This window comes from Capricornis sumatraensis, chromosome 11, assembly GCF_032405125.1.
Source record: "Capricornis sumatraensis isolate serow.1 chromosome 11, serow.2, whole genome shotgun sequence".
NCBI lineage: Eukaryota > Metazoa > Chordata > Mammalia > Artiodactyla > Bovidae > Capricornis > Capricornis sumatraensis.
The window spans coordinates 55,215,379-55,243,041 of record NC_091079.1 but is presented as its reverse complement, the minus strand read 5'-3'; the positions used below and the strand labels follow the sequence as shown (position 1 = coordinate 55,243,041).

At 41.2% G+C, this 27,663-nt stretch overlaps 1 protein-coding gene and 1 non-coding gene across 2 annotated transcripts in view; one reads left to right on the top strand and one right to left on the bottom strand.

Annotated features, from left to right (window-relative positions):
- The window catches only part of KCNB2 (potassium voltage-gated channel subfamily B member 2), a 426,507-nt gene that overhangs the window by 258,315 nt on the left and 140,529 nt on the right, over nt 1-27,663 (bottom strand). The window lies entirely within an intron of this gene.
- TRNAS-GGA (transfer RNA serine (anticodon GGA)) lies at nt 24,453-24,525 on the top strand. Its single transcript has one exon. It is a non-coding gene; the product is annotated as a tRNA-Ser (tRNA).

Below are 27,663 nucleotides of genomic sequence, written 5' to 3'. Positions count from 1 at the left end.
GGCTCCCAAGCCCTCCTGCTTTCTTTGGAGACTGGCCACCTTTTGGGAGATGGCAGACTGGCAGAAGAATAGCTGCAGTGAGCCGTGGGGGCACAGTGGTCTTGCTGCACCCCTCACTCGAGGACCCAGCTCCCATTAGACTCTCTCTTTATAGTCCTCTCTGTATCTGGGTTCTGGTTTCGTCAACTCTTCAGACCTTGGGGTGAGAACAAAGCCCAGTTATTCCCACTTCCTGGGGCTCCCCTCACCCTGTTTCAGCTGTGTCTCTTTCCTACACTCTCCTCCAGTCACCCTAATTTGAGTGTGCTGTGTCGTCTGTCTTTCTTGCTGGCCGAGAGCCTGACTGGTAGTTTTATTTGAAAGTGAAAAAGTGTATTTTCCAGGACGTATCTTGATGATCTGGAAAACAGGAGAAAATTAACCCTGAACAGGGAAAACATTCAACCTTATTTGTGTCCTGTCTTTGTTAGTAGAAGATGTGCCGCTTTTAGCTTCTGAGCTCTGAATAACCTCTCTTTGGGGCGTGGGATTTTGGTGCAACTGTGCTCACAAGCGTGGGGTCAGCTTTTCTGATACTTTCTAGCTTGTATCGCCAACCTGTCGTGCCTTCTCTTGTTCTGTTTTTCATCCTGTGAAGTGGAGCTAAAAAAAGCCCCCAAACCATGCAACCAAACCAAATGATAAAGCAATGCTTGAAGATCAATGAACAGATAGCTAAAGGAGAAAAGAAATACAGGGACAATTCGGAGGCTCCTTCAGAATATAAGGGCATCCACCAACCATTCTTCATCCCTCCTGGGCTCCCAAGAAGAATTTAAATTGCAGCATGAGGAAGCTAAATTAGAGATTTTTAAAGAAGAGTCATTTTCTGTCTGTCTTTTAAAACATTTAAGTGGGATAGTAAGGAAAGCTGTGAAATTACTTTCTTGGAACGTCTTTGAGAATTAGGTTCTTACCTCTCTGGGATGGTTCTGTTCTGATTCTCTTGGAAGGCAAGGTTTGAGATTAAATGATCTATCAAGGTCCTTTCTTAGCCCACAGAGTACTAGTCAGAAAGCACCAAAGTTTACAAGACAATGACAGAAAGGGGTGCCAAGTTGGTATTAAACAAAGAAGCCCTAGAGCTGATCATGAAAAGCAGGCGGCACCTGTGGGAGTGTGACTGAAAAGGGAACCAGACTGGTGATGAGCAGCACACACTCGAGACAAACACAGGTCCATGATTAGAGACGGGAGCTGCGGGCAACGCAACGGCAAAGCAAGCCCACTTCTTGAAAAAATCTTGAGAATTATATGATTATGAACAACGAGACCCATTGTTATTTTAATAAACTTGGGGTCTATTCATTATTCTCCTTCAAAAGGGGGAGTTTATGTAATGTAAAAACCTAGAAGCATATTTTTCATCATGCATGAGATGAAAATCCAGGTCATGTTTATTTTTCTAACTTGTTGAGTGATTATCACAGCAATGTGTATAGATAGAAACAACATGATCCAGAGGATAGTAAAAAAGTGAAAACAGCAACAAAAATAAAAACACCTATGAATCCCTGTGCCTACTTGAAGAGAAACCTGGCTCCGTGACACTAACTGGTAACTGACCTCTCTGAGGAATTAAGTGGTAATCCTGATGGCTGATGAATTCACAGTCACCTTAAAGGAAGGGCATTATAGTCAATTTGAGCAACTTGCGGACTATACTTTTTTTTGCTTTTTACTCCTAAAAAAATTGTGGTGAGTGGTTTAAATCAACACTTTGAGCCAAAAGCCTTGCACTTCCATCTACAGAGCCATAGCCATGTATCAATATTGCATTAGCAGATCAGTACCCACATTATTTTTGACTGTGGAAACTCAGGACTTTAGCTGGCCAGAGAGAAGGACCAGAGTCCTCAGAAGATGCTTAGGCTCATTCTGATCAGACACAAGCTCATGGTACAGCTCAGGCTGGCTGCCTATGAAAGGTCTCATCTGTTCTCTTTTGGATGCTCCAGAAATATGAACACCACTGTATGTGACCTTTTCTCTAAACAGACGATCTCAGACTGACCCCTTCTCTTCTTGTCTTTCCATTCCCAAGAGGCTCAGAATCCAACAGCCAGGACCATGCCCTCTCTGTTTCCTGGCCAGCCCAGCTCTCTCTCAGTTTCCTACAGTTGATCTGCCCATATGTCTTTCAGTTTTGCTTTGGCCATGGAAGGTCCTCCTCTGGGAGTTTCTGTCTAACATCTATCCCTACCCTCGCCACACCTACCTACAGCTCCTCCCAACCGGGGTCTGGAGCTCTCAGGGTGGGCTTTCCGGCTCAGTTGTCTAGCCAGATCCCCAAAGCATATTTCAGTCAGAAACTGGATCCCAGCCTTCTCCCTCTGAGTTTTCATCTCAGCCTCTCGGCACTCTCATGTCTCCCACTGAGGATGCCTAGATACCATTATCTGCTCCCCAAAGTTCTGGAAGCAAACATCTCACTTCCATGCTCTATATTCCATACAAAGCAACTCTACTGTCTCTTAAGAAGATCTGTCTAGACTTTGCATTATTTACTGACACCCATCTGTGCTCTGGCTTACCTGGCTTGACTGCTTCCCTCTACCCTCAAACTCAGTTTTAGTGGGTTCTCACTGACTACTGAGCCACCTACCACCACCATAGTCACTGTTATGGCAGAGAAGAGAAACTTACCCATCATGTTCATCTTTACAGAAACTAAAATGACTTACCAGTAAGATTTGCTCCTTCACAAATTCAGTGTCTCAGAGGTTCTTAGTCTTTTCTTCCCCTCTATCCATCAGTAAGACTTAGCTTAAATTCCTTCTAACACTGCATTTTACTCTATGTTCATATTTTATCAGAAAAACTGGATTGGATCAATTGTGGGAAGTCTTTAATGGAGCTGGTCAATGGGGGAAGGTTCTACCTATAAAATCTAGTTAGGAAGATCAGGTGGTCTTAGACAACATTATAAGGCTGTGTGCAACAGGGAGGACCATCTAAAGAAACTAGTTCCAAAGATAATAAATCTAGTAGAACCATTTTACGGGCAAATAGCTTCAGCTTCAGTCCTATAGATGATTAAGTAAAGGACAGATTGAGGAATTGAAAAAATATGTCAAAGGGATTCACTGGTATAGAAAGAAGAGTCCTGCATTGATTGAAATTGCACTTGGACTTGTTACATCTCACAGCTTCACACCTGGAGTCACCATTAGATTCCTCATCTTTAGAGAGATCACTCAAAGGAGAAACTTGATTTTTCTTCAAGCCTACTCCATATTTTTGAGTGCTGGGTTAGAGAATCCTTCTTAAGATTGAGGTCATCTCAGAGATGCAGTGCTTACCCTATCCATACCAAGTTCACAACTGTTTAGCTGTTTTACACACACGCACACACACACACACACAGACACACACCAGCTTTCTCTGATACTCCCTCTCTGAGAGAGAGAGCTGTAACTTCTTTTGGACTGAAGATTCCTAGCAAATACTTTAGGGAAAATAATAGCACCTATTATTAGTTGCTTGAACTTGGGTACTTTACTTGCCTTTCTGACCTTCACTTTCCTCATCCATAAAATGGGGACATTCACAGCGCTCATTAAATGAGATGGTATTATGCTAAAGTAGTCTACAATGAAGAATGAGCCAAATGTGAGTAGTCATTTCCACTCCACTTTGGTGGTGCCCTACAACCTTTATATAAAAGGTTATTTGCTCAATAAATGTCATCGACTAAATGACTGATAAAGTAATTCGGACCTGAACTCTCTCAATTAGCTCCAGTAACAGAGGTCTGTTCTCCATGGTCATTGACATTATCTAAGAATAGATTTTGTGAGCTGAATAGTTTACAAGTGGGATATGTCCCCTCTGTCAGCTGTGCATTGAGAATTCAAATGCAGATGTGTCTTTGGCCTTGTTCTGGAAATTTACCTACTATGTTTAAAATTTTAAGCACAGAATCAAAGGCAATTGCTTCTTAAAGTGACATGAATAGGATGACATTTGGAAGCAGTATCTACTCTCCATGAATAACAAGCTGTTCAATCCAATGTTTCCTCCCTGAGCACAAAGCATTTGCATGGGTGGGAGTTTGATGATGTCATACTTCTTGTTCCAAAACTACCCACATAAACCATTTAACTACCTATTACAGTCTTTTTTTTTTTTTTTTTACTATTCTTTGTAGTGACTGGTGGAGTGTGGCCCAGCTTTCCCCCTACCCTTACCTGAGGACTGAAGCCTTCCTCATCTCAGAGGCTGGAAGTATTGGCAGCCAGTACAGGTCTCCCAGGAGGCTCAGTGGTAAAGAATCTGCCTGTGATGCAGGAGACCTGGGTTCAATCCCTGGAATGGAAAGATCCCCTGAAGTAGGAAATGGCACCTCACTCTGGTATTTTTACCTGGAAAATCCCATGGACAGGGAAGCCTGGCGGGCTACAGCCCATGGGGTCGCAAGAGTCAGACATGACCTAGCAACTAAACACCAACAAAACTCTCAGCTGAGACCCTTTCTAGGGATTGTTTAAGGTGGAAGAGAGTCATTTTGCCCAAGGTCACATCTCTTTTCAGGGAACAGCCTATCCCCAATGAAGGATCACAGTAGAGGTAGAAAGGCCCACTCCTCTCCTACCAACTGTTGACAACCGTCAGAGTGACCTGCAGGATCAGCGGAGGCCGTGGTGGTGACATCAGAGTTCTACTTCTTCCTCTACCCAGTCCTGCTCTCCATGATCCCCAAGGATCACTTTGTAATAAATCAGTGCTTGCAAATCAGCATCTCAGAGATGCTTCCCAGGAGCTGGAACTTCACACCCTCCCGCCTTCCAGGAGGGAGTGCTTCTAGCATTCTTACCCAAGATGATGGCCAAGCTCACTCCTTCCAATAGCACAGTAACCAAGCTTAGAACCCATGGCATAAAATAAGCTGCTAGGACAAGAAAAGGCCTTTAATTCCCACACGCTTCTCTCACTGGTCTTACAATGAAGCATTTATTGATATTTGAGAAGAAAATGGCAACCCACTCCAGTATTCTTGCCTGGAGACTTTCACAGAGAGAGGAGCCTAGCGGGCTATAGTCCATGGGGTCACAAAGAGTCTGAGCGACCAATACTTTTATTGATATTTACATAAGAGCTCTCAGATGCTGCCACAACAAGATGAGAGGCAAACCTGGAAGATTTCTGGGTAGAACTGGGCCAGGAAAGTGGTTCCCTAATGGCTCCTCAATGGCCCAGAGGTGAGGCCAGGCAACTGGGAGGAAAGACAGCCCAAAGGCAGGGCAGCATGGCTCTGAGGAAGCATCACTGGAAAACTGCAGCCCTGCTGGACCCCTCACGCCATCCCCTAAACCTGGCGACCCAAACCCCTCCCAGCCCCTTTCCAAACCTCTTCAAGGCATAAAACCAGCTCTGCCTCATTACCCTCATCCAGGGCTGTGTCCACCAGGCTGAAGGGGTCCCATAAGAGAGCTCAACATTTAACAGTTCAGCTCACTATTTTTCTAGTGGATTCTTGGCAGAAGCAGGCTTTTAAATTAAACAAACGTCATGGTTCAGTTTCTTCACATCATTTCTTTCCCTCTAAGAGTGGTAGCCTGAGACAGCAAGGGCCTGAGAAGGTCAGCCTTCCCCTTCTCTCTGATGTTCAGGGAGCCTGAGGTTTCTGAACGGCCACCAGCAAATAGGCATGCCCTATTTTCCAGACTCTGGGGCCAGAAAACACAGAATGAAAGCAAAATCAGACTTCTGCCTGAGACAAATATGCAACGAGGGCACATATAGAATGTGTTTCTAATTTTAGGACAGCAAGAATAAGAACAGGTATAGACTCTGCACTGCTGGCCCAATGTGTTTGGTGTTATTTGAGGATGCACATTTCTGTCTGTGTTCAGGAATTTCTATCTGTCTTGGTCCCAGAGGGGAGTTCTCTGGAAGAGGACAAGCTGAGAGTTGGGGAGAAGTCAAGTTCCTTGGAAATGACAGCAATCCTGAGTGAGTTCTTCCACCCTCAAACAGGCGTGTTCATGAAATTTGAATCCAGGAAAATCAACTGATGTTTGGGTTATGTGTGCCCACTAATGAGATCATGTTTTGATACAGCACATGTTTTGATACAGCGGGTTTCTGACCTCATCGCCAATAACAAAGGATGAAAGTTTGTCTAATGCTTTGCATTTTGCTAAGTATTTTGTACTCAGGATGATCATTGTAGGAGGAAGTCAGAAAAAGGAGGAGGAAGTTGTGAAAAACCTACATAAAGGGATGTGCTGCATGCTAAGTCGCTTCAGTCATGTCCAACTCTTTGTGACTTCATGGACTGTGGCCACTAGGTTCCTCTGTCCATGGGATTCTCCAGGCAAGAATACTGGAGTGGGTTGCCATTCCCTTCATCAGGGCATCTTCCTGACCCAGGGATCGAACCTGCGTCTCCTGTGTCTCCTACATTACAGGTGGATTTTTACCACTGAGACACCAGGGATGGGTGTAATGTAAAGTGTCACAGCTCACATTCATCTATACACAATCAACATGCTGTGGGATGTAGGGCAGAGAAGATGCTGGAGGCTGTTGTAACGAATACATAATTTGGTTACTAAATGATATCCATTGCTGTGAGCTTGTGCTTACTTTTATATCGCCAAGTTAATCTCTTCTATAATGAATGTAAGGAAAATGGTTATAATATTTTTAATGTGCAAATAACAATGCTTATTCCACAATGAAGTTTATTTTTTAATCTGAAATGTGTTAGAGTGGTGGTTCTCAGACATTAACATGCATCAGAATCACCTGGAGAGCTTATAAGAAAAAATATCACTGAGCTCCAATTCCCTAATTTCAAATACAGTAGTTCAGGTCTGGGCCTGAGCATCTGCAACTTGAACAATTGCCAAGTGATGCTACTGCTGCTGGTCCAAGGATCACACTTTGAAAACTATATCGTTTTCAATTCAGTTCAGTTCAGTTCAGTTCAGTTCAGTCGCTCAGCCGTGTCCGACTCTTTGCGACCCCATGAATTGCAGCACACCAGGCCTCGCTGTCCATCATCAACCCCGGAGTTCACTCAAACTCACATCCATCAATTCGGTGATGCCATCCAGCCATCTCATCCTTGGTCGTCCCCTTCTCCTCCTGCCCCCAACCCCTCCCAGCATCAGGGTCTTTTCCAGTGAGTCAGCTCTTCCCATGAGGTGGCTTTTTAGAGAAGCTTATTTAAAGGACTTGTGGCACATCTTTCTTGTTTTTATTCAAATGCTACTTCATGTTAAAAAAATCCCTTTTTATGTTTTTATAGACTGAAGGTTTGAGTGCCCTCCAAATCCATATATTGAAAGCTAATGCCCAAAGTGACATTATTTGGAGCTGAGGCCTTTGGGAGGTGATTAAGTCATGAGGGTGAAGTCCTCATGAATGGGATTAGTGCGCTTAGAGAGCTCCTTCACCCCTCCTGCTATGTGAGATACAGTGAGAAGATGGGTATCTATGGGCCAGGTTTCAGGTACCCACAGACACCAACTCTTGATCTTGGGCTTTCCAGCCCCCAGAGTTGTAAGAAATACATTTCTGTTGTTTATAAACTACTGACTTTATGATATTCTGTTACAGCAACCCAAGTAGACAAAGAGATATGTCACCAATTGCTCCTCAAATATCTGTTTTGAGAGCTTGAATTCTCTGATATTGGATTGGCATTAAGAGGGCCCTATTTCTAAAAGTTGATGACTTCCTGGGTAAAATTTTTGCTGAATAGTATGTAGAAGGTATTTAGCTAAAGAATCAGGTACTGAAAAGACGTAGAAAAATATCTAAGGTAAACATAAAAATAAATGATGATGATAGCTGACATTAGCTGAACAGTATGATGTGAGCCTTTCCCAAGCCCTGTACAAGTATTTTACCACTTAATATGCCCTGAAATTAAAGGAAGTGGGTCCATCCCATTTTTTAAAACTAAAAATCAGAGACACATTTCACATAATATGAAAAGTGAAGTGTTTGGTTATTTATTTGCTGTATCTATTTCGAATACAAACTTTGAAACATCCCCCAAAATGCCAGAGGAGAGCATAATAAACTTTAATAAGGTTGCCACCTTATGATGTTTACCTTGATTAAATAGTAATTTGCTCAGATAAAGAATTTTCAGTCTTTTGTATGAATGACTGGGATTATTTAAAGTGACATTCAAAGTTTACTGGGAAGATAACCCCATTATAGATGTACACAGAAAAGATTTTAAAAAACTTTCATTACACAAGGCCACTAGTTTTGCATGCTTTTCTCAGAGGGACTAATATATAGGAAAAATAAAATCTTTTTATCAAGAAAAGATACTTGATGAAAAGAAAGGATTTTATCAAAATAAGAAACTTTAAGCATGTCTGTGGCTCACGAAGGTCCCTAAAGTTTAGCAGGGTGACTCAAACAGAAAATTGCTTCTCGAACAGGAAAACAGAATCTAAGACCAGATGGTTGTGCTTTTTTAGTTTCCAGTTTCCTCCTGGTGCTCTCTCTGTCCACAGCTCCTTCTGACACGTTCTTCCCATTCAAGTCCTCCTACCTATACTTGAGAGTTCAAGTCAAATACTTATTGTCCAAGTCACGGAGCCTTAACCTGCAGCCTAGCACATCCCCATCCCCCAAACACACATACACACATACACACATATATACCTCACACACATACACACCTCACACACAAACACCCCCCCCACACACATATCACATACACACCTCACACACACACACCACACACACGTCACATACACACCGCACACATCCACACCTCACACACACAGTCGCACACCACACACACATCACATACACACACAACACACACACAAACACCTACCTCACACACAAATATATACCCCCATACATACACACCCCACTCACAAATGCACACCACACACACATCACATACATATACACACACACCACACATACACACCTCACACATATACACACATCACACACATACACACCTTACACACACACACCACACACATCCACACCTCACACACACAGTTGCACACCACACACATACACATACACACCTCACACACACACACCACACACACATCACATACACACCGCACACATCCACACCTCACACACACAGTCGCACACCACACACACATCACATACACATACACACACAACACACACACACACACCTACCTCATACACAAATATACACCCCCATACATACACACCCCACTCACAAATGCCCACCACACACACATCACATACATATACACACACACCACACATACACACCTCACACACATACACACATCACACACATACACACCTTACACACACACACACACACCCCCCACACACATATATACACCTCACACACATACACATACCACATATACATACACACCTCATGTACATACACATGGCATACAGACATATCACACACATAACATACATATATACACAGCACATATACATACCACATATATACACATATACCACATACACACATACCACACATCACACAAATACACACATATTTCCAGTGCTTCCATAAACTCTTTGAAATGATATGCTTAATGAGAGGTTTACTTTTCTTGAAAAAGATCCAAAACTCTTCTCAGGCTCCAAGAGATTCATGTTTTCCTTAATTCCCAAAACTGAAATCAAGTCTCTGCTCAGAATTATCCCATCACTTTAGACAACTCTCACATCACTTAGCATATGAGTTCAGGTGATTCCTGGTTTCTTTCTCTGCTAGATTATAAACCCCTTCAGGACAGGATCCATATCTGATTCACCCCTGGGTTCTTGCCAAAGCACTTAGCACAGAGAAAGCCCTTAATAAATATTTACTGAAGGAAGGAAAGAATAAAGGAAGAAAAGCAGGGAGGGAACCTTCAAACACTATCGGATTTATTCCCAGTCCCCTGACAAGGTTACACCAAACCACCTCTGACAGATGACTCTGCAAGTGGCAGCTACTGAATCACTTTAGAAAAATCACTTTTTCAGTGTGGCTCACTGGCTACAGCCTAGGATCAAGCTTCAGTGACTCTACCTTATACAGCTAATACTTAATTTGCAAGAAGTCTTGGAGAAGACAAAACAGACAGAAAGTATTAACCAATTAGGACAGAGAAATTTGTTGGAATGGTGTGACTGTCTGTGTTACACAATGACCAAAGCTCTGGCAGGAATTCATTCAGGGATTATGGATGTACTTGTGCGTCAAAAATCAGTTCTAGGAAATATATCAGATGAGCTAAATTACTCAAGAAAAGAAAAATTATACCAGAAAAAAAAGTATTTGGTAATGCTCTTGTTGATTACTTTGCCTTTGCTGCCTAGGGGAAATTTTTCCTCTGAACATAAACTCTTTGCATGGTTGACTTAAAGGAGACATTCAGTACTGGTTAAGAGGCTTCTTTTTTTTTCTTTTTTTTTAATGCTTATTGGTTCAATGACTTGATTAACTTTTAAAACCTGTCATCTCTGGAAACACTTACCATGGCCTCATAATCACGTGCAAATGGGAAAATTCACCACTCTTTAAGGAAACACAATACTTACTTGAATACCTGTTTCCTACTTTTTGAAGCACATATTTTATTGTATTGAAGTAAACTATTTCAGAGCTTCCCTGGTGGCTCAGGTAGTAAAGAATCTGCCTGCAGTGCAGGAGACTGGTTCGATCCCTGGGTTGAGAAGATGCCCTAAAAAAGGGAATGGCAACCCACCCCAGTATTCTTGCCTGGAGAATCCCAACGGACAGAAGAGCCAGGCGGGATACGGTCCATGGGGTCACAAAGAGTCAGACACGACTGAGCGACTAAGCACAACACAACACAAACTATTTTAGGGCTCACTGGTGGCTCAGACAGTACAGAATCTGCCTGCAGTGAAGGAGACTCGGGTTTGATCCCGGGGTCAGGAAGATCCCCTGGAGAAGGGAATGGCTACCCACTCCAGTATCCTTGCTTGGAGAATCCCATGGACAGAGGAGCCGGGTGCACTACAGTCTGTGGGGTTGCAAACAGTTGGACACTACTGAGTGTCTAACAATTTCACTTTTCAAACTAGTTCTAGAGGGTGAACTTTCCAGGTCAAAGAAATGTCATTAAATATTCTGCTTTCATTGAAATCTGAATTTTTATTTCATTTCCTTCTCAGAAATGGAGGAAAGAAACAGTGGAGGCAGTAGAAGAGAAGTTGAAAGTTCTTTACAGCTAACAAACAATAGCGATTCATGGGGTCGCAAAGAGTCGGACACTACTGAGCGACTGAACTGAACTGAACTGAACAAACAATAACAACTTGGTTATGTTAAGTGTGTACTTTATGCCAAGAGATATGTTATTTCCTTAATAGTGATTGTATCATTTATTCCTCAAAAATTCCCTTTAAACAGGGGACATTACTAACTCATTTTATGGATGAGGAAATATGGGTTCATAAGGCTAACTGTTCAACTTTATATAGTTAAGCTGATGCTTTAACTGGGTCAAAAATTCAGGTGTCACTGTTTTCAGGGGCAAAATATCACTTAAGAGCCTGAAACATAGACTTCAGTAGGCAAAAAAATGAAATGTTTATTTTGTTTAAAATGCTCATATTTCAACTTTTTAATGAGAAAAGTTGGAAACACAGATGCTATAAAGCTTTTCATTAAAAGTAGAGGCCATTACTACTTTTTGCTTGATCCAGATATTTAGGTAACATATTAAACTCAGTATTTTATTTTATATTCAGTATTTATAAAGAAATACAAAAAATAATCATTAAAAAACAAACCAAACAAAAAAGAAATACATTTACCAATGGTTCATACTCATGAATTAGTATATAATTTTTCATATTTTGTTATAACTGACAAGATTTGAAATCACTTTATTATTTAATGTCTATGTAGAAGTCACCACCTTCTAGAACATTTTGATCTAATTTTTCCATATACATTAAAAAATGCTGTTATTTAAAAACTGCTGTTACATGATAGATTTATTTTTGGTCTTTAAAATGAATGCTTATGGCAGCTTTCTTTTTAAAATGCAGGAATACATAAATGGAACAAATCCGCACAATATATAATAAATCCTGATGTTTCTGAATGCTGCAGACGGCTTGCCGTAGAGAAACAAAGGGAAACACACATCTTTATGAGTACACAGACGTGTGAACATGTTGCACATGCAAACTCGCTGATTTGACTCTAAAACCCAGGCTTCTTCCCAGCCACCTTATGCAAAGTACAGGGCTTTGCATGCCTGCAAGAGGCTATTTTAAGACATGACCTTTGTAGAACAAACAAAAATTAAATTAGGCCTCAAGTAGTTCCATATCCTTTAATAGTTCATAATGTAGTTACGCTACAATTATCCCTCTGCCTCTCCTCAGGATAATAGAGGACACAAAAATGCACACATTTAATACTACATTTCTATTTTCTCTCCCTATGTATCTATTATTTCATCCTCAGAATAAACATTTCATATTAAATATGGAATAATGGTCAATTTGAATGCAAGTGTGCCTGCTGTTCAACACAAGGGAAACAGAATATTGAATTGTAAACTACAAGAGCACATCTGGGGGATAATCCAGACCTAGGAGTTTGCTGATTTCTAGGTGAGCAGAGTTGATGTTTTCTGTACGCAGGGGTGACAGAGACCAGGGGCGCTCTTGCTCTCTCCCCCGCCACCCCCATCCTCTGTTTCTCTCCGCTGCTCCTTTCTCTCCTTTCTGGGGACATCCAATCCAGATGGAAACCCTGTGACTACTGGTAGAAGCAAGCTTCCTCCATAAAGGTGACACTGGCTCAATTTCTGTCATTCAGAGAATATTTCTGGAATATTATGAAACGCCTATATACTTCTGAGCCTGGGCCCAATCCGAGGCAGGATGCGTGACATTTTTTGGTACAGGGAGTTGTTGCTTTTTTTAGAAGGCAGAGCTGGCCCTCTCTCTGGCTGTGGGGTGGATGTGCAAGTTGACAGACAGTAGGATTTGTGCTCCTCGTGTGACCCGGCCTCTCAGCAAGTCCCAGAGAACCTTGTCCAAGGGCATGGGAAGGCCAAGGCTTGGCATAAGGAGGTGTGCTCTGAGACATGGATATAGATGTGACTGACAGTAGCGCTTCTATGAAAGAACATCCAAGCACCCAAGGCATGCGCTCCACTCTGAGCAGAGGACAGATAAGAAAAGTGGGATAAGAAACGTGCTGTAGGAGGCACATCTTCCTGAGCCCCTGTCCACTGTCCCCCTGTAAATACAGATACACATACACACACACACACACACACAGACACCCCATCCACAGGCCTGGCTGATGTTCAGCCAGCCACCAATGGAAGGAGGCAGAGCAAAAGGGACTCCACTGCTCTGCATTTGTTCAAATTAGACAAGGCAGCTAATTATGGTGACCAAAAGACAGTTGTCAGGGAAAATGATATCATAATATTATGATAATCACAGTATTCTATTTTTTCATTATCAGCAGCAAGTTGCATAATTTCACCATTAGCAAAAAGCCTTCAAACAAAATTCATGAGACACACATTACCAGCAAGCACTACCATTTGACTTAAGATTGATCAAAGACCTAGCCTTATCCTTATAATAACTTTAAAAAATTATTCACCTTTGGTTGCGGCACACAGACTTCTCTCTAGTTGTGGCATGTGGGCTCTACAGTCGCAACAAGGGCTTGGTTGCCCTGGGGCATGTGGGATCTTAGTTCCCCAGCCAGGGACTGAACCCATGTCCCTCGAACTGGATGGTTCCCTACTGAACCATCAGGGAAGTCCCAAAGACTTAGGCTTGTTCTTAGTCCACTACGCTTGAATAAAAACAATATAAAATGAGGAAAGACATCAGTCTATTTTAAAATCCAAAGAATAAAACCATATTAAGTACCAATAACCCCCAAATTAAGAAAAAGACAAGTATTATGAAACATAGTTTCAGAAATAAAACAGAAAGCTATTTTACATAATTTGTGAGATTATGTAGATGGAGTGGGATGCATGGGGACCATTTTGATGGGTAAAGCCTAGAATTCAAGTCCCACATGTATCTTTATCCCAAAACACAATCCTTGGATGTTGGCATGATGTCATATGAAGACATTAGAAACCACTGGAGATGAAGACCTTTACCACTAAATCTCCCCAATAATGGCAAACCATATTGTTAGGTGGGAAAAATGGGGACCTGTCCATTCATCCCACAAGCCAGGTGCTGCTAGATTGGGATAATGTTTCTTAAACTACTCATGGTAAAGAATCTGCTTCTCCCAACCCAGTCCTTCACAGATTGATACTTCTGTCAAATACAATACAAATCAATGAACAGAAAAGTGAATTTTAAAAAACCAAAGATGTACAAAATACACACCCTCCATTTTTATCATTAGATTCAGCAGACATGTATAAACTGTTATAAAATGCTTACTTTCCATTTCTGCATGATCTCATCACAGACCACTGACAAAAAACTCACTTTACATAGCACCAAAAGAGGAAGTTAGAGATCTTTGACCTCTGTATGTGGAAATATTAAAGGACAAGAAGGAAAAAGGCAGTGATAGGAATGAAAGAGAACCAAGCATGGAAATACTAATGAGAAGATGATAACATCATGACATAATGAGTTGCCATGAAAGTTCCCTGAAGATTGGCTTTGAAGAATCAAGAAACTTCTAGGCTGTCTGAGAATCACTGGGCTTGAGAACTTTGAGGTTATCAAATGAAATCTCAGTGGGAAAGAATATGAACAAGAATATATACGTGTACAACTGGATCACTTTGCTGTGCAGCAGAAATCAACACAACATTGTAAATCAACTGTGTGTGTGCTAAGTTGCTTCAGTCGTGTCTGACTCTTTGTGACCCAGTGCACTGCCAGGCTCCTCTGATCACGGAATTCTCCAGGTAAGAATACTAAAATGGGCTGCCACGCCCTTCTCCAGGGATCTTCCCAACCCAGGGATCGAACCTGCATTGGCAGGTGGGTTCTTTACCACTAGCACCACGTGGGAAGCCCATAGTTCAATAAAATAAAATAAAAAATGATTCCTGAGCTGCTGTATTTGCATTACAATGTGCAACTAACCTGTGACACCTGTAGAAGTTGAATATTAATACAGCAAACAGATTAGCTCCTTAGGCAGGAGGAAAAACTACCAGTTACGTTCACTGGAATAATTATAAGGCTTACTAACTGCTGAGATTCCAACAGGTTATCAACTGGAAGGAATTTCCCATTGTGCAGTAAAATGGCATTAGTTCAAGGAGGTAAGACTCTTTTTACTGCAACTTTAGCATTGGCTGTTACGAGAGGATTTAAGTCAACTGGTTACTTGTCCAAAGTGATGAAAGGTATTCTCAGAGCTAGGAGACTTCGTTTTTATTCTGTGAGAAAGTTTGGTGCTCAGAGAAACACAGAGAAATCTGCTGCTAGAGCTTGCTTTAGAAGTCTTATAGGGAGCGACAGGTGCTGGGGAAGACAAAGCCTATTTTTTTTTAAATGTCAAGTTATATAAACACTTGATTCAAAAGGGAAACAGATTAAATGTCCTGTAGCCTAGGGCAGTTGAACCAGCCCATCATATGAAAATGGGCACCGAGCCGACCTGACACTCAGTTCCACCGCCATAGCAGGTTCAGGGTCTGCCCTGGATGTTTCAAACAGGATACATGCTCAGCTACCCTCAAGACTCCTATGCATCCAGCTGTCCTTATTTTCAGGAGGATGAAACTGGAAGCCTCGGGAAATGTGAGAATTACCATTCCTCTCTGATTTTAAAATAGGAGGGAATCTGTGGGATCCTTCTTGGACCTGCTGCATTGAAAGACTCACCAGACACTTCTGGCCGCTTCATGGATTCTGAAGCAAATAATCAAAGTATTGTTTTATAGTTTGAATATAAGGTAGTATAGCTATGCTTTTGATGACACAATGAAATAAAGTGGTCACATACAATTTTTGTGGCAAAGTCCTATTTAAAGCTGACATTCGGTGATTCTAAAGATGAAGGTCCTGGCCAATGAGGACTTGGTTGTTGTCTTTAAGAAGGTTCAACTCTAGTGGGGATGATAGACAAACCAAGAATTAGAGAAAGTACAAAGGGCTAGGATAGATGCAGGCATGTGTGGGGACCCTGTAAAAGGCAGAAAGATTTTTGTTTAGTTTTGGCTTTATTTCATTAAAGGAGGGATCTTCAGCTGGTCTATAGCCACTGAGATGAGAGCTGATTTAACCGATGACAGTTGGTAATGACAGTGATTTGCTTCTTGGGAAGAGGAGAAAACAATAATTATCAAATCATGTGGTTCCTAGCATTTGACAAGTCCACTTCCAATTGATGCAAGATGAAAATCATGTCCATTTCCACACAGCAACCATTCATAGGAACAAGACACTTGCAATAAAACTCTTCTCATGTTTCAAAGCTCAATGAATGTAGAAAATATGACAGGTTGACTTCAGAAAAATCTCTCTTACAGTATCAAACTCAGACTATATAGCTTTAAACTGTTAAGAATTTGAACATTTTTTCATGGCTAGAGCAAGTTTTAATATAGATTTTTTAGCAGAATGAATAATTTCGGGAAAAAAGGTTTTCAGTGTTGCAAATAAAAGAAACTGGGAATCAGTCTGCTTCCCAAATATTAAATATATATAACATAGGTAGGGATGCAAAGCATAGACCAGACTCACAATCAGAAGAATTTTTCTTGAATTCCAAAGCTCATGGGGCTTCCTTGGTAGCTCAAATGGTAAACAATCTGCCTGCAATGTGGGAGACCCAGGTTCGATCCCTAGCTTGGGAAGATCCCCTGGAGAATGAAATGGCAACCCACTCCAGTATTCTTGCCAGGAGAATTCCAAGAAAAGAGGAGCCTGGTGGGCCCCAGTCCATGGGGTCACAAACAGTTGGACATGACTGTGAGACTAACACACACACACACAAAGTTCATGTTATTTCCACAAAGAAACACAACCCAAATGTCCACCAATCAGTGAAATGATAAATCAAATGTCATATATTTTATTATGGAATGCTGTTTGGTAATAAGAAGGATTTAAGTACTTTGTCTGCACAACAGGTTGTTGTTCAGTCGCTCAGTTATGTCCACCTCTTTGTGATACCATGAACTGCAGCACCCCAGGCTTCCCTGTCTTCACCACCTCCCAGAGCTTGCTCAAACTCATGTCCATTGAGTTGGTGATGCCATCCAACCATCTCATGTTCTGTCGTCCCCTTCTCCTCCTACTTTCAATCTTTCCTAGCATCAGGGTCTTTTCTAAATGAGTCAGTTCTTTGCATTAGGTGGCCAAAGTATTGGAGTTTCAGCTTCAGCATCAGTTCTTCCAATGAATATTCAGGACTGATTTCCTTCAGGATTGACTTGTCAGGGCTGATCTCCTTCAGAATGGACTGGTTGGATCTCCTTGCAGTCCAAGAGACTCTCAAGAGTTTTCTCCAATACCACAGTTCAAAAGCATCAATTCTTTGGCACTCAGCTTTCTTCACAGTCCAACTCTCACATCCATACATGACTACTGGAAAAACCATAGCCTTGACTAGATGGACCTTTGTTGGCAAAGTAATGTCTCTGCTTTTGAATATGCTATCTAGGTTGGTCATAACTTTCCTTCCAAGGAGTAAGTGTCTTTTAATTTCATGACTGCAGACACCATCTGCAGTGATTTTGGAGCCCAAGAAAATAAAGTCTGTCACTGTTTCCATTGTTTCCCCATCTATTTGCCACAAAATGATGGGGCCGGATGCCATGATCTTCGTTCTTTGAATGTTGAGTTTTAAGCCAGCAATTGTGTGGTAATTTGAACATTCTTTGGCACTGCCTTTCTTTGGGATTGGAATGAAAACTGACCTTTTCCAGTCCTGTGGCCACTGCTGAGTTTTCCAAATTTGCTGGCATATTGAGTGAAGCATTTTCACAGCATCATCTTTCAGGATTTGAAATAGCTCACCTGGAATTCTATTGCCTCCACTAGCTTTGTTCACAGTGATGCGTCCCAAGGCCCACCTGACTTTGCATTCCAGGATATCTGACTCTAGGTGAGTGATCACACCATCATGGTTATCTGGGTCATTAAGGTCTTTTTTGTATAGTTCTTCCATGTATTTCTGCCACCTCTTCTGCTTCTGTTAGGTCCATACCATTTCTGTCCTTTATTGTGCCCATCTTTGCATGAAATTAGTATCTCTAATTTTCTTGAAGAGATCTCTAGTCTTTCCCATTCTATTGCTTTCCTCTATTTCTTTGCATTGTTCATGTAGGAAGGCTTTCTTATCTCTCCTTGCTATTCTTTGGAACTCTGCATTCAGATGGGTATATCTATCCTTTTCTCCTTTGGCTTTCATTTCTCTTCTTTTCTCAGCTATTTGTAAGGCCTCCTCAGACAACCGTTTTGCCTTTTTGCATTTCTTTTTCCTGGGAATGGTTTTGATCACCGCCTCGGGTACAATGTCACAAACCTCCATCCATCGTTCTTCAGACACTCTATCAGATCTAATCTCTTGAATCTATTTGTCGTTTTCACTGTATAATTGTAAGGGATTTGATTTAGGTCATACCTGAATAAAATCCCTTATGATATACAACAGGGAGGGGCCTCCAAAACCTTATGCTAAGCAAAAGAACCCCAACACAAAAAATCACATAAGTATTGACTACATTTATGAAAATGTCCCCAAAAGGCAAATCTATAGAGACAGAAATAAGATCGATGTTTGCCTATAACTGGGTGTGGGAATGCAAATGGACACAAGCTTTCTTTTGGGGAAAATGGAAATGTTCCTAAATTAGGGCACAGTAAATATCATTCAACTCTACAAACATACTAGAAATCATTGTCAAGTACACTTAAAATAGGTGAATTTATAGTAGCAACTTTTACCTCAGTAACACAGTTGTCATTCAATACATATTTATTGATGAGCAGTTACATGAATGAAATAACTTTTAAACAATCTATCTCTGTATATTTTTCTATCTATTGATCTATCCACCTAACTATATTCATTGAATATATCTATATCCACCTATACACTTATCTTGACTCAGTCTTAAGATTATTAATAAACATAATGTACCTCAAATTATTCCATGAGTATTCACATAATTATTAGAAGATAAATTTGGAGGGCCTATATATCATGAGAGAAGGAAGTGGCGACCCACTCCAGTAGTCTTGCCAGGAGAATCCCATGGACGGAGGAGCCTGATGGCCTGCAGTCCACGAGGTCACACAGAGTTGGACACGACTGAGCGACTTCATTTTCACTTTCACTTTACCTCAAATTAAAGAATAAGTACATGAAATACCCACATTTCTTTTTTTCTATGGCAATTACAATCTAAAGTAGTTAATTTATGTATTCAATATTTATTTGGATAGCCTAGCACTTTGCCAAGCACTGAAATGCCGAGTACAATGAGCCCTGGTCTCTGCCCTCGAGAAGCATATGGTATAGTGGGAGACAAGCACTGAACAACTAGAGTCAAATGTGATGAATACTATGACAAGAGCATCTGGGCACTGAGGGAACGATGATGAATCCTCAGCCAAGTCAACCCAAGAAGCCATTCCAGCAGAAGGAACCTCATGCAGGTAAGAAATAGCATCGTGAACTTGGGGAAGTTTGTAGGTTCTGTGGGCTAAGGTGATGAGGGCACCTCTGGTACCAACAGGAAATAAGGCCAGAATGATGGACCAACACCAGTTCAAAAGAGACCTACTGTGACCAGCTAAAGATCTTGGAAAGGGTCTTTGATTTTTTTTTAATCTGAAAGTTATAGAGCCCATGAAGAATTTCAAGCTGGTAGCTGAAAATCAGATGAACGTTTTAGAAGATCATTACCATCTCAGTGTGGAGGACAGATAGCATAAACGTTATAGAGGGGTTGTACATACAGTGGTGTTCTCGGCTATCTTCTGGGGCTCTGTCTCCCAGGGTTCCAGACTTTGATTCCAGTAACCAGGACTTCAGTGGCCTCTGGTGTTGCATATTTCCTCTCATGGACTCTAGTCTGCCCTGCCCTCTGTGGTCAAGACTTCTCCAGCTGCCCTGCCCAAAAACCCCCAGTTTTCCCTTGACATCAACAAATCCAGCTCCCAACAACAGCTGCCCATCAGGCACCTGGGGCAGATCAGCTCTGAGTCCCTGGGCCGTGGTATGGGGTGGCATCATGCATCTTATTTTAAAACCTAGAGGGGTGGGATGGGGTGAGAGGGAGATTCAAGAGGGAGGGGACTTTTGTATTCCCAAGGCTGATTCATGTGGATGTGTGGCAGAAACCAACACAATATTGTAAAGCAATTGTCCTCCAATTAAAAGTAAATAAATAATAATAAAAGACATTCTACTAAAAGAACAAGGGCCATGTCTCCCTTTCCAAGACCATTACATCTTTCCAGAATGTGATACTGTAGAACCATCACTGCTTAAGGTTAAAGTGTAATTACTGAAACAAAATTTTAGTTGAAAAAACCAACTAACTCTTTAACTCTCTGGAATGATGGCACAATACTTCAAGATGATGATTTATTTTTGTATTTTTACTGCTGCAATGTAATGGTCAATGAGTTTCATTGCTGGCGCCCCTTCCCGACAGACACACACACATGCCCTCCCACAAGGCAGCACACTGGCTGCAAATGACAAAGAATAAATCTCCTTGGACAGTGTTCTCATCATTCACTGAGGGAGAGAGATGACAAGTCAAGCTTGAAAATAGGATAAGTATAATATACACACAAAATTAACTTATGTGAAGTAAATTTTCTGTTACTGTCACACAGGCTGTCTAAGATTTCCACTGGTTGATGACAATAAAGCTGCAAGAAAAAAACACTAATACTGCTCTCCCTAAATGCTCACAAAGATATGAGCACAAAAACACTGAAAATGATTGATCAGTTTTTAAAAATTATGTTGTGTTTCAAGAACAGATTTTATTAATTTATTTTCTTATTGAAGGATAATTGCTTTACAGAATCTTGTTTTCTGTCAAACCTCAACATGAATCAGCCATAAGTATACATATATTTCCTCCCTTTTGAATCTTCCTCCCATATCCTGCTCCATCCCACCCCTCTAGGTTGATATAGAGCCCCTGTTTGAGCTTCCTGAGCCATACAGCAAATTCCTGTTGGCTGTCTATTTTACATATGGTAATGTAAGTTTCCATGTTACTCTTTCCATAAATCTCACCCTCTCCTCCCCTCTCCCCATGTCCATAAGTCTATTCTCTATGTCTACTTCTCCATTGCTGCTCTGTAAATAAATTCTTCAGTACCACTTTTCTAGATTCTGTATATATGTGTTAAAGTGAAAGTGAAAGTGAAGTTGCTCAGTCATGTCCGACTCTTTGCAACCCTGTGGACTGTAGCCTGCCAGGCTCCTCTGTCCATGGGATTCTCCAGGCAAGAATACTGGAATGGGTTGCCAGTTCCTTCCCCAGGGGATCTTCCCAACCCAGGGATCAAACCCAGTTCTCCTGCATTGCAGGCATATGCTTTATCCTCTGTGTTAGAATACGATATTTATCTTTCTCTTTCTGACTCACTTCACTGTGTATAATAGGTTCTAGGTTCATCCACCTCATCAGAACTGACTCAAATCTGTTCCTTTTTTGGATGAGTAATGTTCCATTGTGTATATGTACCACAACTTCTTCAACCATTCATCTGTTGATGGACATCTAGGTTGCTTCCAGTTTCTAGCTATTGTCAATAGTGCCACAACAAACAACGGGATACATGTGTCTTTTTCAATTTTGGTTTCCTCAGGGTATATGCCTAGGAGTGGGATTGCTCGGTTATATGGTGGTTTTATTCCTAGTTTTCTAAGGAATCTCTATACCATCTTCCATAGTGGCTGTATCAATTTACATTCCCACCAACAGTGCAAGAGCATTCCCTTTTATCCACATCCTCTTCAGCATTTATTGTTTGTAGACTTTTTGATGATGGCCATTCTGACTGGTATGAGGCGATATCACATTGTAGTTTTGATTTGCATTTCTCTAATAATGAGCAATGTTGAGCATCTTTTCATGGGTTTGTTACCATCTGTATGTCTTCTTTGAAGAAATATCTGTTTAGGTCTTTTCCCCACTTTTTGATTGGGTTGTTTGTTTTTCTGGCATTGAGTTGTATGAATTGCTTGTATATTTTGGAAATTAACCCTTTGTCAGTTGTTTCATTTGTTATTATTTTCTCTCATCCTGTCTTTTCACCTTGCTTATAGTTTCCTTTACAATGCAAAAGCTTTTAAGTTTAATCAGGTCCCACTTGTTTACTTTTTTATTTCCATTACTCTAGGAGGTGGGCCATAGGGGATCTTGCTTTGATTTATGTCAGAGAGTGTTCTGCCTATGTTTTCCTCTAACAGTTTTATAGTTTCTGGTCTTACATTTAGGTCTTTAATCCATTTTGAGTTTATCTTTGTGTATAGTGTTAGGAAGTGTTCTAATTTCATTCTTTTGCATGTAGCTGTCCAGTTTTCCCAGCACCATTTATTGAAGAGGCTGTCTTTGCCCCATTGTATATTCTTGCCTCCTTTGTCAAAAATAAGGTACCAAAAGGTGCATGGGTTTACTTCTGGGCTTTCTATCCTGTTCCATTGGTCTATATTTCTGTTTTTGTGCCAGTACCATACTGTCTTGATGACTGTAGCTTTGCAGTATAATCTGAAGTCAGGAAGGTTGATTCCTCCAACTCCATTCTTGTTTCTCAATACTGCTTTGGCTATTCGGGGTCTTTTGTGTTTCCATATAAATTATGAAATTTTCTGTTCTAGTTCGGTGAAAAATGCCATTGGTAATTTGATAGGGATTGCATTTAATCTGTAGATTGCATTTGGTAGTAGAGTAGTTTTCACAATATTGATTCTTCCTATCCAGGAACATGGAATATCTCTCCATCTGTTTATGTCATCTTTGACTTCTTTCATCAGTGTCTTATAATTTTCTGCGTACACTTCTTTTGTCTCTTTAGGTAAGTTTATCCCTAGATATTTAATTCATTTTGTTGCAATGGTGAATGGGATTGATTCCTTAATTTCTCTTTCTGATTTTTCATTGTTAGTATATAGAAAAGCAAGTGATTTCTGTGTATTGATTTTGTATCCTGCAACTTTGCTAAATTCACTGATTAGCTCTAGTAATTTTTTGATACTATCTTTAGGGTTTTCTATGTACAGTATCATGCCATCTGCAAACAGTGAGACCTTAACTTCTTCTTTTCCAATCTGGATTCCTTTTATTTCTTTTTCTTCTCTGATAGCTGTAGCTAGGACTTCCAGAACTATGTTGAAAAATAGTGGTGAAAGTGAAGACACCCTTGTCTTGTTCCTGATCTTAGGGGAAATGCTTTCAGTTTTTCAGCATTGAGAATAATGTTTGCTGTAGGCTTGTCATATATGGCCTTTACTATGTTGAGGTAGGTTCCTTCTATGTCCATTTTTTGAAAATTTTTAATCATAAATGGGTGCTGAATTTTGTCAAAGGCTTTTTCTGCATCTATTGAGATTATCATATGGTTTTTATCTTTTAATTTGGTAAAATGGTATATCACATTGATTTGTGTATATTGAAGAATCCTTGCAATCCTGGAATAAACCCAACTTGATCATGGTGTATAAGCTTTTTGATGTGTTGCTGAATTCTTTTTGCTAAAATTTTGTTGAGGAGTTTTGCATCTATGAAGAACAGATATTTCAATATGTCACCATCAGAAACTGTTAACATCAAAGAGGGACTTAGATTCTTTCATTTCAAAGTTAGGGAGACATCATCAGCTTCCTGTCCATGAGAAGGGATGCTCTTTATTATTCTCAGTAGCATCCCTAAGTGGCTTCACACCAAGCTTCCCAGGTAATTGAAGCTAGGAGGTGAGCATTCATGTGGATCAGACTCTCCAGGGAATTCTATAGGAATCTCCTAAACATCTCATCCTCATTATTCTATGTCACTGAACTTGGGAAAAGACCACAATTGTTCTGGAGAGAAAAGCAATTTTATGCTGGCTGTTTAGGACACACACTTAATTTTAAGTATTGATCTGGGTAAACACAATATAGGTTTAATCTCTGAATTCTGTGCTTCAGGGTTCTGTCTCTAAACAAAATCGCTCTGGATATGTAATTCTACTACCATGGGGTGAACAATCATTCTAAGCCTTAGAAAATTACTTATCACACAGCAACGAGAAACAATTTCTTAGAGGTCATGACAGAACACTCAGTGATGTACTGTGTTGGAGGTGAAGTTTGTTTTCAGATCGCTGACCATGCTAGAGAGATAACTTACTGACTGCTTTTTAAAATACCAGCTTACTGCCCTGTAGCTTTGCTTCTCCTTCTCTTTCAAGTTTCTGAGACAGAAATCTCCAAAAGAGAAAGATCATATTCGTCCACTTGGAGAAGGGCTTCCCTGGTGGCTCAGAGGTTAAAGCATCTGCCTGGAATGCTGGAGACCCAGGTTCGATCCCTGGGTCAGGAAGATCCCCTGGAGAAGGAAATGGCAACTCACTCCAGTACTCTTGCCTGGAGAATCCCATGGAGGGAGGAGCCTGGTAGGCTACAGTCCATGGGGTTGCAAAGAGTCAGACACGACTGAGCGACTTCATTTCACTTCACTTCACTTCCACTTGGAGAAGCCCAAAGAGAGCTTGTTAAGACTAGTGTAACGATGTTTGTGGAAGGGGCTACACTATGACAGACCCACACTACAAACTCCATCTAAGTCTTAGATCTTAAAAAGATAGATCATTTTTTCTGACAAAGTAGTAAGTTGAGATCTTGACAAGGCAATAAATGAAAAAAAAAGTGTTTTGAATTGTTCAGTCGTGTCAGACTCTTTGTGATCCCATGGACTGCAGCACACCAGGCTTCCCTGTCCTTCATTGTCTCCCAGAGTTTGCTCATGTCCATTGAGTTGGTGATGCCATCCAACCATCTCATCCTCTGTCATCCTATTCTTCTCCTACCCTCAATCTTTCCCAGCATCAGGGTCTTTTCCAATGAGTCGGCTCTTCACATCAGGTGGCTAAAGGATAGGAGCTTCTGCTTCAGCATCAGTCTTTCCAAGGAATATTCAGGGTTGATTCCCTTTAGGATGGACTTGTTTGATCTCTTTGCTGTCCCAGGGACTCTCAAGAGTCTTCTCCAGCACCACAACTGTGTTTTGAATAGGAAAAATATAATCTCATAGTGTTTCAAACCAAAAGGATTGGCGTGAGGAGAACCCTCCCCCTTTTGTGCTGCTCTTCTGGCACCTTCAACTTCCTGTTTCCACAAGTGAACCCAGGTGCCATACTCTCTAGCACTTGAACCTTCTCATATTGATATTCCCTCTTGCTGTCTCTTCCTGACCCTGTCTCACGCCCTCTGCCTCTCACCTGCAGGACTCAGCTTGAACATCCTTTCTCCTGGGTTACCTTCCTCCACTCCTATATGTAGCTATGTGCCCTCATGGCTCCTGGTACTTCCAATGTCAGAACTCTCACCATTCCTCATTTTTAAACAGCATGTGTCTGTCTTTCCCTATCAACCACAAGCTGAGAGGACAGGTGCCATGTTGGTCAATTCAACATGGTACCTCCATTTTCCAAGGACAAGACATAGCAGGTAGCAGGAACTCAAATAAACATTTATTAATAAATTCATTTAAGACTTCCCCAGTTTTTATGGACAGGCACTTTGCATATACTGACTTTAGAACTTAGAGTTTAAAAGAGAGAGACTGTCAGAAACACGGTGAGGAAAAACACAAAACAAACCGCTGTAAAAACATGGGATGCTGGTTATAAGAGTGAGATTTCCCCAACCTTAAGCCATTCTTCCCTGAGATCTACACGTGCCAACATGCTCTGTCACAGTCAGTGTTAAATCAGAAGTTTTTTTTTCTTATATCTAAGAATGGCATATTATGCATTGACTACAGCGTGTTTCAGAACAGCAATAGAGACCTGTCATACAATGTTTCTTGCTTTTCTTGACCTTAGGGAATTTATCATTTGTTTTCATAGCCTGGAAATCTCCTAAACATGTTTTGACACAAGTTACTTAAAGATGAAGGATTAAGAGTATAAAAGAGTAAGGACAATGTTTATTCACAGCGCAGAAGCACAATAAAGGTGACATTTATATTATATTGGGTGCACCTCATAAAGTAGGGCTTCCCTAGTGGTTCAGATGGTATAGAATCGGCCTGCAGTGTGGGAGTCCTAGGTTCGATCCCTGGGTTGGAAAGATCCCCTGGAGAAGGAAATGGCAACCCACTCCAGTATTCTTGCCTGGAAAATGCCATGGACAGAAGAGCATGGTGGGCTACAGTCCATGGGGCTGCAAAGAGTCAGACACGACTGAGCGACTAGCAACACCACATAAAGTAGACTTGAATACATTTATGTGAGTATCTCAGTACAGAAGTGCATGCCTCATACACATACTCAGTGACCTTCCAGATCAAACACTCTGAATAAACCTGTGTTGGTCCAGTTCTTAACAAATTCCAAGCTTTCTAGTGTGGGTTGATATCGGCTGTTGGTCACTGATCAAATATTCTTTTCAAATCTCACATACTCAAGAGCTCCCCATGGTACCAGGATGTACTGTACTAGGAATGTGCTTTTTTTAGAGAAAAGGGATTATTTGAATCTCTACAGATTTATCAAACCTACTTGCAGTTTGAGGGTAGGGAGGGGTCAGGCAGGGACAGATGACATTCCTTCTTTTCTCTCACTCTCTCCTCTTTCTTCTGCCTCTTAAATATGAATTCCAAGGATTCTAACATGCCTCTCTCATCCATTTCCACTCTGCCTGGGCCATCTTGTCTTCACCAAGGGCTTCATTACCACCTATGTATACACTGAGTGAGTGAAAATCCCTCAGTCATGTCTGGCTCCTTTTGACCCCATGGACTGTAGCCCACCAGGCTCCTCTGTCCATAGGATTATCCAGGAAAGAATACTGGAGTGGGTTCCCATTTCCTCGTCCTCCGGAGGATCTTCCTGACCCAGGGATCGAAGCCATGTCTCCTGTGACTCCTGCCTTGGCTTGGAGATTCTTTACCATTTAGCCACCTGGGCTAAATCTCCAGCCAAGACCTCTCAGCTGGTCTCTGAATCCTTTTACACCACTGCCTCTGGGCTGGCACCACTGGGAAGTCCCAGGGAAACATCAAGTTAACACATCAAAAGTGCAGCACCTTATCTTTTATTTCCTTTCTTGGTTGGTTCAAGCTAGAAACTCAGAGCCTTTTGGAATTCTAACCCTCCTTCATGTCTCATGGTCAGCTAGTCAGCACATCCTTTACATTTTGAGTCTAGAATTCTGTCCCTTCTAACTCCACCAATGCTGCTCATAGGCAATGCTGCCATTCCTCTTCACTGATGACCTCGCTCTTCTCTCATCCAATCTGTCCACAGCCTCCACAGCCAAGGAATTATTCTAAAATAATTTTTATGCTAATATCTTTCAATCTCTATCCATTACTGACAAGATAAAGTACAGCCTAACAAATACATCACAGAAAGCCCTTTATGATCCAGCCTGTCCAACCCCATCTTCTGCTGCTTTCTAATATGTGAGTTCCTTCCTTCTTCAAACCTCCCTTGCTCTGTACTCCCCCAGACTCC